General features: G+C 39.8%; 1 protein-coding gene across 3 annotated transcripts in view; it reads left to right on the forward strand.

The window, feature by feature from the left end:
• The window catches only part of LOC132160759 (voltage-dependent calcium channel subunit alpha-2/delta-2-like), a 302,784-nt gene that overhangs the window by 179,411 nt on the left and 109,173 nt on the right, over positions 1-14,200 (forward strand). The gene's annotated exons all lie outside the window — the stretch shown is intronic.

The raw sequence follows: 14,200 nt of genomic DNA on the forward strand, positions 1-14,200 counted from the left end.
CCGTGGATCTGAAGCTACATGAACGTGATTGAAGTAAAGGGCAACGAGATGGGAAACAAAAATAAACAGTTCGCCCTTGAGCTTCAGACTCTGTGTGTGTGTTTCAGACAAGGAAGGTAGAGGGGTGGCTTGATAGACTAAGATAACATTGCCATGTCAGTACCTAAAAGAACATTGTTGGCTGTCATCTCTTTCTGACTATCTCATCCGCTCTGTCTGTCTCTCTCTTCATCTCTGCTGTGTGTATATTACAGACTCCTGGTGCAGCCTAGTCCTACCTAACAGCATGTTCTGTGCATTTTAGGGTCAAGTGAAGTTATATTTATAATTAAAGTCTTAATAATAATAAGCATTGTTTCTTTTTTCCCCAATACTTTTTATAATGGTATACATTTTTACAAGTGTTTATGCCGTAAACTATTTGAATAAGTACATCTGAGCTGTTCTAAACCCAGTAGGCAGATTGAGCTGTTTTCCCTCGTTTAAGTGTGTAGTTTTCAGAAATGTGATTGGTGTTCATTTTAGTAATGTTGTTTTTCTCTGTAGTTTTAGATTGGAATTGGTCTTGCATGACTGAGATGGTTACTAGATTTTAGTCCGTTTTCATGTTGGGCCTTAGTTTGTATATTATTTTCATGTTTAATATAAGAAAAAATAAGGAATATTTTGACATGTAGGGAATATTTACATTTTGTTTTATTTCAGCTTCATGTCAATTACCAAAATTGTTTTTTATATATATATAAATTTTAAATATAACATTTTAGGTTCAGTTTACGATGACAACAACACTACTTTGAAGAAGAAACCTGAGTCATATTTAAAGACTGGAATATCACAGAGACCACTCAGAAGACCCTAGCAACCACATAACAGAATATTAAAACATAATCAGAACGCCTTAGCAACCGTTTTGCATTTGTGGCATAAGCACCACTCATATTTTCTTCAGAAAATACTTGAATCTAGGAAATATTTAATGTAAATTATGCAATGTTTGTCTTGTTAAAGTATCAAATTGTTAGTATAGCAGCATGTTTTGAAATTCTATTTGGAATAAGTGAGACATGCCTATGTAGTTTTTCTGAGTTAGGATGCTGTCTCAGAAGGGAGCTGTCTATGTAGATAGCAAACAGCGAGGACGCTGACTAGCAGCAGAGCTTATGAGGCCCGAAATGCTGACCTTCCCTTCTGCCTCTAGCCAAACGCACATCGAGATGATATTTGGATCAACATCAGAGCGCCACCGAGGGGCTTCCCTGTTAGTGTGTGAATGTGCATGTCCTCTGTTTGCTTTACAAGCGCAGGTGACGGACTCAATGTGGCGACGTGTCTCTCTCTGTGTGTTTGTGTGGAACAGGACGGCAGGCTGCGAGTGTCCTCATGCCGTCCTCTTCAGCCCACGCTTGGCTTTTGTACAGACACTGTTGAGGCTTTTCAGCCGGTGTCAGCACTTATGCTACCTGCACAAGTGTGTGTGTGTGAGATTTTGCTATCTTTGTAGGGAACACATGTAAAAACCAGTTTAATAAAAATTAAACTGTTCATTGTAGGCCCATGTTAACTCAGGTTCATTAAATAATGTTAGTTGCATGCTTTGATTTAAATAATGCTTTAGTAAATGCTGAATTATGTTGAGCTGTCATAAAGTCAAAGTGAATGAGAACAAACGGATCAAAAAATGGCTTTTATGTTTATATAAAATTGTATTTTGATTCGTGAAAATTGTTTAAAATGGAATGCATTTGGCTGACTGGAAAATACATTTTCTCCTTTTTTATGAATTAGGTATGATTTAAGGGTGAGTGATGATAGAATTTGCATTGCAATATGTTGCTACATTTCCTACAAACAAATGTTTTACGTGGGCTGTGTGACATCACATCAGACAGATTCTCTTGTGCATTTGCAGTCGGAGGACATCAGATTTAAGAGTGATGTTTGCTCTTTCGTCTCACGACCAGAAGCTTCAGCATGCTGATTGACGGCGGCCGTCTTGAGTGTTCCGTCAGAGGGAAGGCCCTCTGTCTGGGACTCTGAAAACCCCTGGATTAAACAGACGGAGACATCCCAAATCAAGGGTTTTCCAGAGACAGAGACATGTAGATTAGCAGTGGATTTCTACACCCACTCCACTTTTGTGTGTTTGTCATGTTTACTTGCCATCAGACCCATTATCCTGTGTATTCTCATCCACTTGTGCTTGTTGTCTCAAAAGACTTTCAATTAAATTCAGACGATCGTGGCTTCAGCCAGCTGGAGTGAATTAGAGCTGCTGGACAGACAGAGGAGAGGAATCAAACCAGGAGGAGGAATGAGAAGGAATTATGCTTTAAAACCAATAGATCAGTCACCACATGTCTTGAATAGTTTATTTGGGGGGAAAAAAAATTATGATTGGGTGATTTGTAGGTAGGGCTGCAACTAACGATTATTTTGATAATCGATTAATCTGTCGATTATTTTTACGATTAATCGATTAATCTTTATGTACTTATATTTTAGTTTTGCCCAATTTTTCATTCAACATAGACTTTTTAGAGATTTTAACCATTTTGCATGGTCAGATCCTCATCAAAAATATACCTGTAGCTGTTTTATTATGTGTTAGTAATCCTATGTCAAACTTACAAGGAGATTTTAAATAATGTTTTCACCATGTCAGTCCTTAGGGCTCTTAAAGTAGTTTAACATCCCGAACAAAGCTTATTAAGGAATCTTTCAGAAAATATTTTCACGAAGAATAAGAATAAAACAGAATAAATTTGCAGTACATTTTAATATATTATAAAAAGTAATTTATTTCTGTGATCAAAGCTGAATTTTCAGCATTCTTCAGTGTCACATGATCCTTCAGAAATCATTTTTATATGCTGATTTGCTGCTCAGGAAACATTTCTGATCCTTATCAATGTTGAAAACAGTTGTGCTGCTTCATGTTTTTGTGGAAATGGTGAGATATGTTTTACCTGGATTTTACTAGAAAGTACAGCATTTATTTGAAATATATTTTGTAACAAATGTATTTACTGTCACTTTAAATCAATTTAATTCATCCTTGCTGAACACAAGTATTAATTCTTTTTTAAACTTTTGAACAATAGTATACACAGTATATTGTATTATATTTCTAAGCATGTAAAATAGTACGTATGGAACATTTCAAACAGTAGTATTCCACATTGTTGTCACATGACCTGACCATTTTGCATGTTTAATTCGACGAATGTCATTCAGTTCTGGAATAAATACAGTAATTTTACATTTCTGTACAAGTTTGACTAAAATGGTTTGAAACACGAAACAATGTTGGCACTTGTTTACTTCCATAATGTGATATTGTAAGCATAATGGGGACAGAATTTTGATGTGTTTTGTTGGGAACTTGTTGAATAAATGGCTGCTGTGATGGCAAACGAATGATAAGCAAGGAGGGAGAGAAACGCTTAGACACACACATGTACATATAATGGACAAACGCTGAAAGTTTGAATCGCAATCTCTGTGTTTCTCTGTGGCAGTATCTGTGTGAGCGTGCACTCGTCTGTTAATGTGCATGTGTTCTGATTCAGTGGCTAAGCGGCGAGGAGAGGATGAAGGGTTTAGAGCCTCACTGCTCCACTGCTTGTCTACAAACATCTAAAACCTGGACACTGCTGCATCTTCCCTCAGGTTGTGCCTTGATCTCGTGAAGTTGTGCATGTGAAACTCTGGTTTGGACCAAACTGGCTCTGACATGCACAGAGGGAGAGTGTATTGCTCTTTCATAGCAAAAGAAACTCAAATTGCGTTCTCAGTCTACGATGTTTCTTCTAAAATTCCTTATGGTGTGAGTTGTTGTTGTCACATGTATGACATGCATCACTTGGGTTTTCCTGGTTCATAAGTTTGTCTGTTCATACATTCACTTTTCCATCCATCTTTCTGTCCATTTATCTTTCCATCCATCTGTGGGTTTGTTCATCCATGTAGTACCACAGCAACACAGATGTTGACCTCCTCTTGCACATGCTTCAGCAGGTACCATGTAGATATTGAATGAAAACCTTGAACTAATTGACCTCAGTGCAGCAGATTTATATATAGTGTATGCTGTGCATAGAATGCAATATGTTCTGTTTTCACAACCCAAACAATATTTACCCAACCCTTATGCATAAAATTACTTTGCAATCAATTCAGTCTGTTTTTCACTGAATATCCTGTTAAAATTGGAAATACTGTAGGTCACATTATGGAGGTAAAATAGGTTGCAGATGCTATTTCATTCTGATTTTAAAAAAAATTTTTGGGTCAGACTTGGGTTAAAATGCTAAATAACCATATTTATGTACTGTATATTTGGATGTGTGGTGCATACCTGTTTTTTTTAGCATTCTATTAGTTACTATTACAGTTTTCATTAGTAGTCTAAATTAGTTTTTCTTTTTTTAATATTTTGTATTTATAAATTTTTTTTTTTACATTTTTATTAATTTTGTTCTGTTTTTATTTATTATTTATGTCTATATACATTTTATTTTTATTTCAGATTTAGTTACATTCCATGATGTAGTTCATTAGGTTAAACTATGTGAAAATGATTTTTAAAAATGTTTCAATTGACTTAAATAGATTTTAGAGTTTTTTTTATATTTAATCTGAGTTCAGTTAATGTTTTCTGTTTTTAATTCTAGTGACAACATTTTTTCTTAATAGTTATATGGTTTGAATATATATGTATATTCACAGATTACAAAATGTAACCGTAACATTATCCAGTATATACTGTGCCCTATGCTATAATGTATTCTGTTCTGAACACAGCCATTTTGTATGTATGTGTGTGTGTGTGTGTGTGTTCTCCTTGACTATGTATGTGAGTGATTATAGTTGCCCTTTGAGTTAATGTCAAAAAGCAGTTACGAATATTGAGGTTTTTCATTTTTACAGCTCTTGGAAAGGATTTTATATTCCTGGAATGACTGAAATAAGTGAGAGAGAGAGAGAGAGAAAGATAGATAAAGGTAGGGCAAGCTGACAGGGAAAAGAGGGAGTGAAATGAAAAAAAGAGGCGAGAGAGGAAAAGATCTAGCTGTCATTGCCTTTGGTTTATAAGCCATTTGTTTTGTGTACTGACGTCATTTCTTGTGCAGGACGGGTCACGTGCTGCAGTTTAATTCTGTGGGTCAGGGGCTTGAGGTTTGTTTAAATCCCTGCAATAGTAAAATTGCTTTAGCAGTCACACCAAATACTTTCTGACAGTGAGAGATGGAGCGCAGAAAAGATGGACAAAATGAGCGAAAGAAAAGAAGATGGATAGATAGAAAGGACGTTAAGGCAATAAGAGGAAAACAGCAAGACAGTACAAAACAATAAGTCTGAAAGATTGAATTGCTGTGACACGGAGATGAGAGACACAATCACTGATCAGACAGATAAAGTAGCCATATTGAATTTTCTCTCTGTGCAATTTTGCTGACTTTTAAAATGCTACTTTGCTGTCTGCAAACTCAAAAACAATGCCTTAATTAAAAGAAAAAATGAAATTTCATTGTTTATAATGCCATATTTTCAGCTAAAATAAAATACTAAGTAAGAGATGGGTGAATTTAATCCAAACGAAAACTGGAAAAAAATATTTTTATGACAGTAAAGATAGTCTTTATGCTACTATTTCATTCTCGTTACTGTAAAACATTTTTTTTATAAATATAAATGTAAAAATATTTAAAAATATTATGTATAGTGTCAATTTAAATGGCCCTAAATTTGGTTCATTGTATTTATGCAAAATATCATTTTCAATTTTTTTTCTTCTTTCAGTAGGCTAAAATAAGAAATGTTTTCCATTATATTTGCATAATAAAAGTGGAGTATGGCATTAATTCATTTGTTTGATAGAAAATATTGTATATTAAAAAAAGATTTCCCATTATACTGTACGATCTTGCTTAATTTCAGGGATTAGGATGTTATTACATGTTTAATGAAAGATTATAATTGTTTTAAGAATATCTTGCATTGAATTTTTTGAATGACAAGAAAGATTTATTAAGATTCATTAAGACACAGGATCAGTTCTTACTTCTTTTTGTCTTTATGTTTTACTCAGAGAAGGCCAAGCTAAACACACTTGACAAATTTGCTGTCACAGCAGGGTTCCAATGAGGCACGGAGATAGAACCAATTGCGAGTAAGTCTTTTATTAAGGGGTAATCCAAACAGCATAAACAGTCCAGGCAGGGGTCAATAGGAAACATCCATCCAAAACATAAACTAAACAAGAAGACAAGGCAAGGGCACGAACTGACGGACATGAATAAACAACGACTCCGTGACACATACTAAGACAGACCGGGTTATATACACAAAAGGATAATGGGGAAACAGGAGACAGGTGGGGAACAATCAATTAACTAAACAAGGAGGAAGGTGACCAAATAAGGAGACAGGAAGTGATAATATGATAAACACCGTGGGAACTGAGGACACCTAGTGGAACCCCAGGGAACACAACCCAGACACTGTGACAGTACCCCCCTTCTACGGAGCGGCTCCCAGACGCTCCAAGACAGACACAAAACAGAGACCAGGAGGGAGGTGGACAGGTGGAGGCTCAGGGGGAGGGACGGAGGGCCAGAAAAGAAAAACATGGGGAACAGGCACCAGAATGTAAACACAACACAGAAAGACCAGGAGGGAGGAGGACAGGAGGACCAGACTGACAGAAAGGAACAGGGACAGACATTAACACAAAAACCAAAGGAAAAAACAACATGAAGCCCCCCAGGGCGGAGCAGAAGACCACCACACCCTTGTGGTCAAGGCCAGAGCCCTCCAGGGCGGAGCGGAAGACCACCACAACCGTGTAGTCAGGGCAAGCGCCCCCCAGGGCGGAGCTGAAGACCACCATGTCCGTGTGGTCAGAGCGGAAGCCCCCCAGGGCGGAGCAGAAGACCACCACCCCCCTGTGGTCAAAGCGGAAGCCCTCCAGGGCGGAGCAGAAGGCCACCACATCCCTGTGGTCGTTGCACAAAGCCCCCAGGGCGGATCAGAAGCCCACCACTTCCGTGCGGCCAGATCAACGGGAGGACGAGACTCTGGTAATTCCATGGTGTCTCTACTGGACTCCAGAAGATCGGTGCTGGCCTGACACTGCTCATGAAGACCATTGGTGACTTGCATTTGCTCATGAAGATCACCGGTGACTTGACTCAGTCCTTGAAGATCACCGGTGACTTGACTCAGTCCTTGAAGATCACCGGTGACTTGACTCGGCTCTGAAAGGTCAAAGGTGACTTGACTTGACTCTGAAAGGTCAACGGTGACTAGCCCTAACTCTGGAGCATCAGCGGTGACTAGCCCTGACTCTGGAGGGTTAACAGTGACTAGCCTTGACTCTGGAGGGTCATCTGGAACCCGACTCGACTCTGGAGGGTCATCAATGACTAGCCCTGACTCTGGAAGGTCATCGGTGACTAGCCCTGGCTCTGGAGGGTCATCGGTGACTAGCCCTGACTCTGGAGGGTCATCGGTGACTAGCCCTGACTCTGGAGGGTCATCGGTGACAAGCCCTGACTCTGGAGGGTCACCGGTGATAAGCCCTAACTCTGGAGAGTTCCCTGGCACCTGACTCGACTCTGGAGGATCAGCGGTGACTAGCCCTGACTCTGGAGGATCAGTGGTGACTGGCACCTGACTCGACTCCGGAGGGTCCACGGGCACCTGACTCGACTCCGGAGGGTCCACGGGCACCTGACTCGACTCCGGAGGGTCCACGGGCACCTGACTCGACTCCGGAGGGTCCACGGGCACCTGACTCGACTCCGGAGGGTCCACGGGCACCTGACTCGACTCCGGAGGGTCCACGGGCACCTGACTCGACTCCGGAGGGTCCACGGGCACCTGACTCGACTCCGGAGGGTCCACGGGCACCTGACTCGACTCTGGAGGGTCAGCTGAGACTCTCCTCCTGTGCAGCGGCGCTGGGCAAGCAGCCATCTTGGGCCATGACTCTGGACAGGCGGCCATCTTGTACTGTGGTGCTGGTCTGGCGGCCATCTGGGGTTGTGGTGCTGGACTGGCGGCCATCTTGTACTGTGGCGCTGGACCGGTGGCCCATTTGGGCATTGGCGCTGGGTTAGCGGCCATCTTGTGCTGTGGCGCTAGGCTGACGGCCATCTTGGGCTGTGGCACTGAACCGTTGGCCAAAGTGGGCATTGGCGCTGGGCTGGCGGCCATCTTGTACTGTGGCGCTGGACTGGTGGCCAATTTGGGCATTGGCGCTGGGTTGGCGGCCATCTTGGGCTGTGGCGCTGGAACGGTGGCCAATTTGGGCATTGGCGCTGGGTTAGCGGCCATCTTGTGCTGTGGCGCTTGGCTGGTAGCCATCCTGGGCAGTGATGCTGGACTGGCGGCCATCTTGTACTGTGGCGCTGGACCGGTGACCAATTTGGGCATTGGCGCTGGGTTAGCGGCCATCTTGTGCTGTGGCGCTAGGCTGACGGCCATCTTGGGCTGTGGCACTGAACCGTTGGCCAAAGTGGGCATTGGCGCTGGGCTGGCGGCCATCTTGTACTGTGGCGCTGGACTGGTGGCCAATTTGGGCATTGGCGCTGGGTTGGCGGCCATCTTGGGCTGTGGCGCTGGAACGGTGGCCAATTTGGGCATTGGCGCTGGGTTAGCGGCCATCTTGTGCTGTGGCGCTTGGCTGGTAGCCATCCTGGGCAGTGATGCTGGACTGGAGGCCATCTTGGATGGTGGCGCTTGGCTGGTAGCCATCCTGGGCAGTGGTGCATGGCTGACGACCATCCCGCCGGAAGAGACAGAAGTGGCTGGGGCATCCCACCGAAGCCGATGCTGCAGGTAGCGCACGAATTCCCAGAATTCCAGTGTCTCTAACTGCGCCATCTCCTCCTGAGACACTGGATCATCCAGCCCGCCATTGAAATAGTCCTTGAGGGCCGCATCATTGTAGCCCATGCCCTCGGCCAGGGACCAGAACACCTGAGCCAGGGCACCCACTTCATTTCCCTCTTGGCGGAGGGCGATCACCGAAGATACTTGGCTCGCCGCTCCACCATCTTGGCTGGGGAACGGAAAGACGACATACCGCTGGTTCCTAGAAGGACGGAGTCGTTCTGTCACGGCAGGGTTCCAATGAGGCACGGAGATAGAACCAATTGCGAGTAAGTCTTTTATTAAGGGGTAATCCAAACAGCATAAACAGTCCAGGCAGGGGTCAATAGGAAACATCCATCCAAAACATAAACTAAACAAGAAGACAAGGCAAGGGCACGAACTGACTGACATGAATAAACAACGACTCCGTGACACATACTAAGACAGACCGGGTTATATACACAAAAGGATAATGGGGAAACAGGAGACAGGTGGGGAACAATCAATTAACTAAACAAGGAGGAAGGTGACCAAATAAGGAGACAGGAAGTGATAATATGATAAACACCGTGGGAACTGAGGACACCTAGTGGAACCCCAGGGAACACAACCCAGACACTGTGATATTTGCTCTCTAAATATTGCAGCAGTCAGAAGTGTGATAGCTGTTTAACCGTGCATGTGTGATTTGTGCACAGCTTAGCGGTCATCAATCAGTAATCCGATGGCCTCTCAGATTTAAATGTCAGCTAATGTAGTCTCAACATTAACAGTGAATGCCCTCAGGTTAACCGTAATGAGCTGATTATATTCATCCACAGAGTTTAGAAAACTATGAGTGTGTGAGATACAGTCTGTGTAAGCGAGCCAGTTACGTCGTTAGTGTAGACTAGCTGTGGCATTAAACTGTAGTACTTTTAAAAGTGAAAGTGAAAGTGAAAAAGTGAAGTGACATTCAGCCAAGTATGGTGACCCATACTCAGAATTTGTGCTCTGCATTTAACCCATCCGAAATGCACACACACAGAGCAGTGAACACACACACACTGTGAGCATACACCCGGAGCAGTGGGCAGCCATTTATGCTGTGGCGCCCGGGGAGCAGTTGGGGGTTCGATGCCTTGCTCAAGGGCACCTAAGTCGTGGTATTGAAGGTGGAGAGAGAACGGTACGTGCAGTCCCCCCACCCCCAATTCCTGCTGGCCCGGGACTCGAACTCACAACCTTTAGATTGGGAGTCCGACTCTCTAACCATTAGGCCACGACTTCCCATAAAAGTAAAGTGGTTATCATCGTAGCGGCTAATAATCAAGGTGCCGATTTATTTATTTATTTGTTTATTTTTGTCTTTTTTAAATGTAGTCAATTTATTTGTTTGTAAACAAAAAAAGTTTGATTGATAAGAAGTATTAATTAATTAGTTAATTCCTTTCCAGATTTTATTTTCCTTTCCAAATTTAATCAATTTAGTTATTTATAATAAATAATGTTTATTTATTGTTTTAATTTTTTTGCCAATTCAGCTTTAATCACTTTAGATATTTGTAGTCTGAGCAGACAATAAATTAAAACAAATTTAGATTTATTTATTTATTTTTGTTTGTTAATATTTAACATTTCCAAATGTATTTAGTGTAGTTGTTTGTAGTGTGAAAAGCAAACAATAAATAAAGTAACATATAAAATACAATTTAATTAAAGTAAAATTGGATAACATGGTTCTGTTTTTATTTAGGGTTATTTTTATTTAATCAGGTTCAGTTGCTTTTGTGGATTTCTCCAGGTGGCTATATATATATATTTATTTATTACTAAAAAAATTTTGCCATTCTGACACAAATCCATTCTGAACAGCAACTAAATAAATATGCTTCAAACCACATTTATATGTGGAGTGAATTTGATTGAAATCTGATTTATTAAAATGTGTTTCAGTCTGAATTGTTAGATTAAATCTTGTTTTTCAGGATACTTTCTGCACAATGCACATAATACAGTGTTAGATTTCACCCCTTTTACTCAGTCCTACTCCATATGTCAAACTTTGCAGCTTTCACTATAAAGTAAATCATGTGTAATATTGCAGCAATAACAGAGTTGCTGTGATACAGATCATTGCCAAACATTGCAGCTCTGTTTAGTACTGCTAGTGGTGCAGAAATTACACACTTGAACTTCAACTACAAACATTGCTTCACACTTAATTTCTTGGACCAGTTTGTTTTCGTATTAAATATAGGTCTTACTCATAAGCATGACTGTGACTTACAATGCATGAAAAGCATAGAATGGCGTATGCCATATAGATGTGGATAATATTCACATTGTTCGCAACCAAGGCGTAAGCCTATTCCCCAACTAAATTGTAAGTCTGAGCTGTTTCAACGTATAGAAACTTGCACTGATTGATCTTGAAATATGCCCTTGTTTTGACTCAAGATGCACACCATTAATGTTTTTTCTAAGGCATGTTTATAATAATTACTTTAAAATCCTGATTGAACCATGGCCTAGTCCTGGCTTAAGCTAAAACCTGTCTGTGAAATGGAGCCATAGTGTTTAATACGGTTTGAATTGGCACCCTGGAGTGGAGTGTCATTTGGCGCTTGCATTACTCCTAATGGTGTAGCCATTAAACGCAACTACCATTGAATTAGACTCACCTCTCAAGCACTCGCTCTGTTATTTCTCTAACATTAGGTGCATTACCGCAGCCAGCCTATTAGTCGTTTAATCCACAGTTTGAAAGCTTTCGAATGCAGTCAATGAAAGGTATGTAATTGATATTTTCGAAGGCTTTATATGAGGGCTCTTTTGTCGAGAGTCAAGTGATGGAGATCGTCTGGAAGTCTGCCCGCGTTCCCACAGGAAACAAGTGGGAGTTTTTGAACCTTAAACTGATTGATTGATTGATTGATTTATTAGATTAATTGTGGTTTTTTTACATGTCTGAAATAAATTGGAATAAAAATCTAATAAATTATTTTATATATTATATAAAAATATATTTTTTTAAGAATTAAAAAATTCAAAAAAATTATATAACTATTAAAACATGAATATGATATATATTACTATTAATAGAAATATAAAATAGAATTTAATTATTTTTGAGAATTTAAATATATGGAAGTAGAATAAAAATTAATTTAAATTCAAAGAAATTCATAAAACAAGAAAAGTTTGAATGTCTGATAGATAGATGGACAGACAGACAGACAGACATTTAACTCCCCAAAATGCATCTGTAGTGAATTTCTTTAAATTATAGTACTGCAAATTCCCATAAGGATTGTTCCAGTTCAACTTTCTGTGTAATGTGGCAATTCAACACAGTTCAGTCATGAATTGATAGAGAACCGATTCTTCAGTTCTGAGTTTCTTAAGCAATCTTTTGTTACCCTGTATGGGAAAGAAATGGAAGAATTTCATGTCCTTTCAGTTGTCCTTTCATTATTTTGCTAGTATCTCAACTGTGAAGCTCAAGCAAAGTGTCTCTCGTTAGAAGAACAGCTTGTTTAAACTCTGGAGACACAGGCTGAACAGTTCTTCTTTTATTAGTGGAAAAACTTTTGCCAACTTTCCTCTGTCTTTATCCGGGCAAACTCACTGATCTGTGGTGCCGCCTAAAGCTGTCAGGTGTTCGTTTCTCCTTCATGAGCACAGGAAGTGAGAACTGCATAGGTCAGATAAAAACTCCACTCTCACTTCCAGATGGGGAGAGCATCTTTTCCACAGTTTTACTAGGATCAGCTACTTATAAAATTAGCATGGTCCACATTTAACCAATTAGTAGTGCTGATGCAATCAATATGCAGGCAATTAAACACATGCTTCCTTTAGACTCCAACATGTTGGACTGGAGTCTGTTGCTGCAACTCAGAATTTCCTGCATCCTGTTTGGAAAAGTGTAAAGTGCAATAGCGTGCAAATTTAAGTAGGAATATCCCACATCTCACTTGAAAATATTAGGATGCATCCTAATTTGCAAACTCTGCATTCTCAGTAGTATGCAAAATTAGAATTAGTGCATCATTTGGTTTACTACTTTCAAAATATGCATGGTGTTTGGACTAATATTGACTATAAACGTGTTACTTATGAGAATAAAAAAACATGATTTAAGATGCACTAAAGCTAATTTTGTATACTGCTAAGAATTGCATAGGCAAATTAGGATGCAGCCTAATATTGTTTGTACTGTAACACCATTGGTACTTCAGTATATTGTTGAGCTTTAGAAAATAATGAATTGCACTTTATTGCCTAATATTACTCAAAATCCATGATGTGCTATATTAGGGATAGTTATTTTGTTTTAAGTATTTCACAATACATTTCAAGACAGATGTGTGAACCTACAAATGAATGATTTTAAAAATAATGCATGCAAACACAAATAGTTTGCAACAAAAAGCTTTTTTTCATATGAAAACACACTTTGATGACTTTGTCATACTACATACTCAAAACTACATACTTGCCATTATTAGTGAAGCACATACTTAGTGTGAAGTAGAAGAATGCAAATTGTGCCGCAGCCTGTGAGTCAGTGTAGTGGAAAGTGAATCTGTTCGTGAATGTAGATTTCTGTGAAACATCTGTCACCCTGACTTTCTGGGAAAAGTTTGCTGACATATTGAGCAGGTTGAAGTGAATTATCACCATTAGCACAGAGGAGTGGGATGTTTCTGTAGAGCCGGAGCTTTTCAGTGATGATGACGCATGTAATGAATCTGTATCATGCTGAGCAGCCCACGTGTTCTGAGAACTGTGTCAAGAGACAATTTATCCTACGTTAAAACAATACATCAAACACTTTATGTAAGATTTGTATGATTCCTGCATTTTTTGTGCTAATTTGTAAAGACTTTTTTTCCTTGTTAGAACTTAAAATGAAGTAAATAAACTGATTAGGCAGCATTTCCAGAAAATAATAGTATAATGCATGTTGTTTTAGATAAATTGCAACAACTCTATTGCATTTTATCTTGAATAAAATATGTACTCTTGTGTTTCTCTTTTTACTACCAATGAAACTTGTTGACAGATACTTTGGAAAAGGGATTCCTGCAGTTTGACATGCTGTTCTCCATCTAAATTGAGTAAAATCATGTGCTAATTCATTTGAAATTATTATAAATTATTATTTGTGCAGCATGAGCTCATATTAATTGAGAAAGTTCATGGAGTATTTGTACTTTTTCATTTCACACACGCATTAAAAAAAATGAACTAGTGAAGACAATAAAGTGTTTGAAAGTGTGGATTGCTCCATCATTTTGAGTCACTTTGAACCAGAAACACTGAGTTATAA

Source organism: Carassius carassius, chromosome 17 (genome assembly GCF_963082965.1).
Source record: "Carassius carassius chromosome 17, fCarCar2.1, whole genome shotgun sequence".
Lineage (NCBI taxonomy): Eukaryota > Metazoa > Chordata > Actinopteri > Cypriniformes > Cyprinidae > Carassius > Carassius carassius.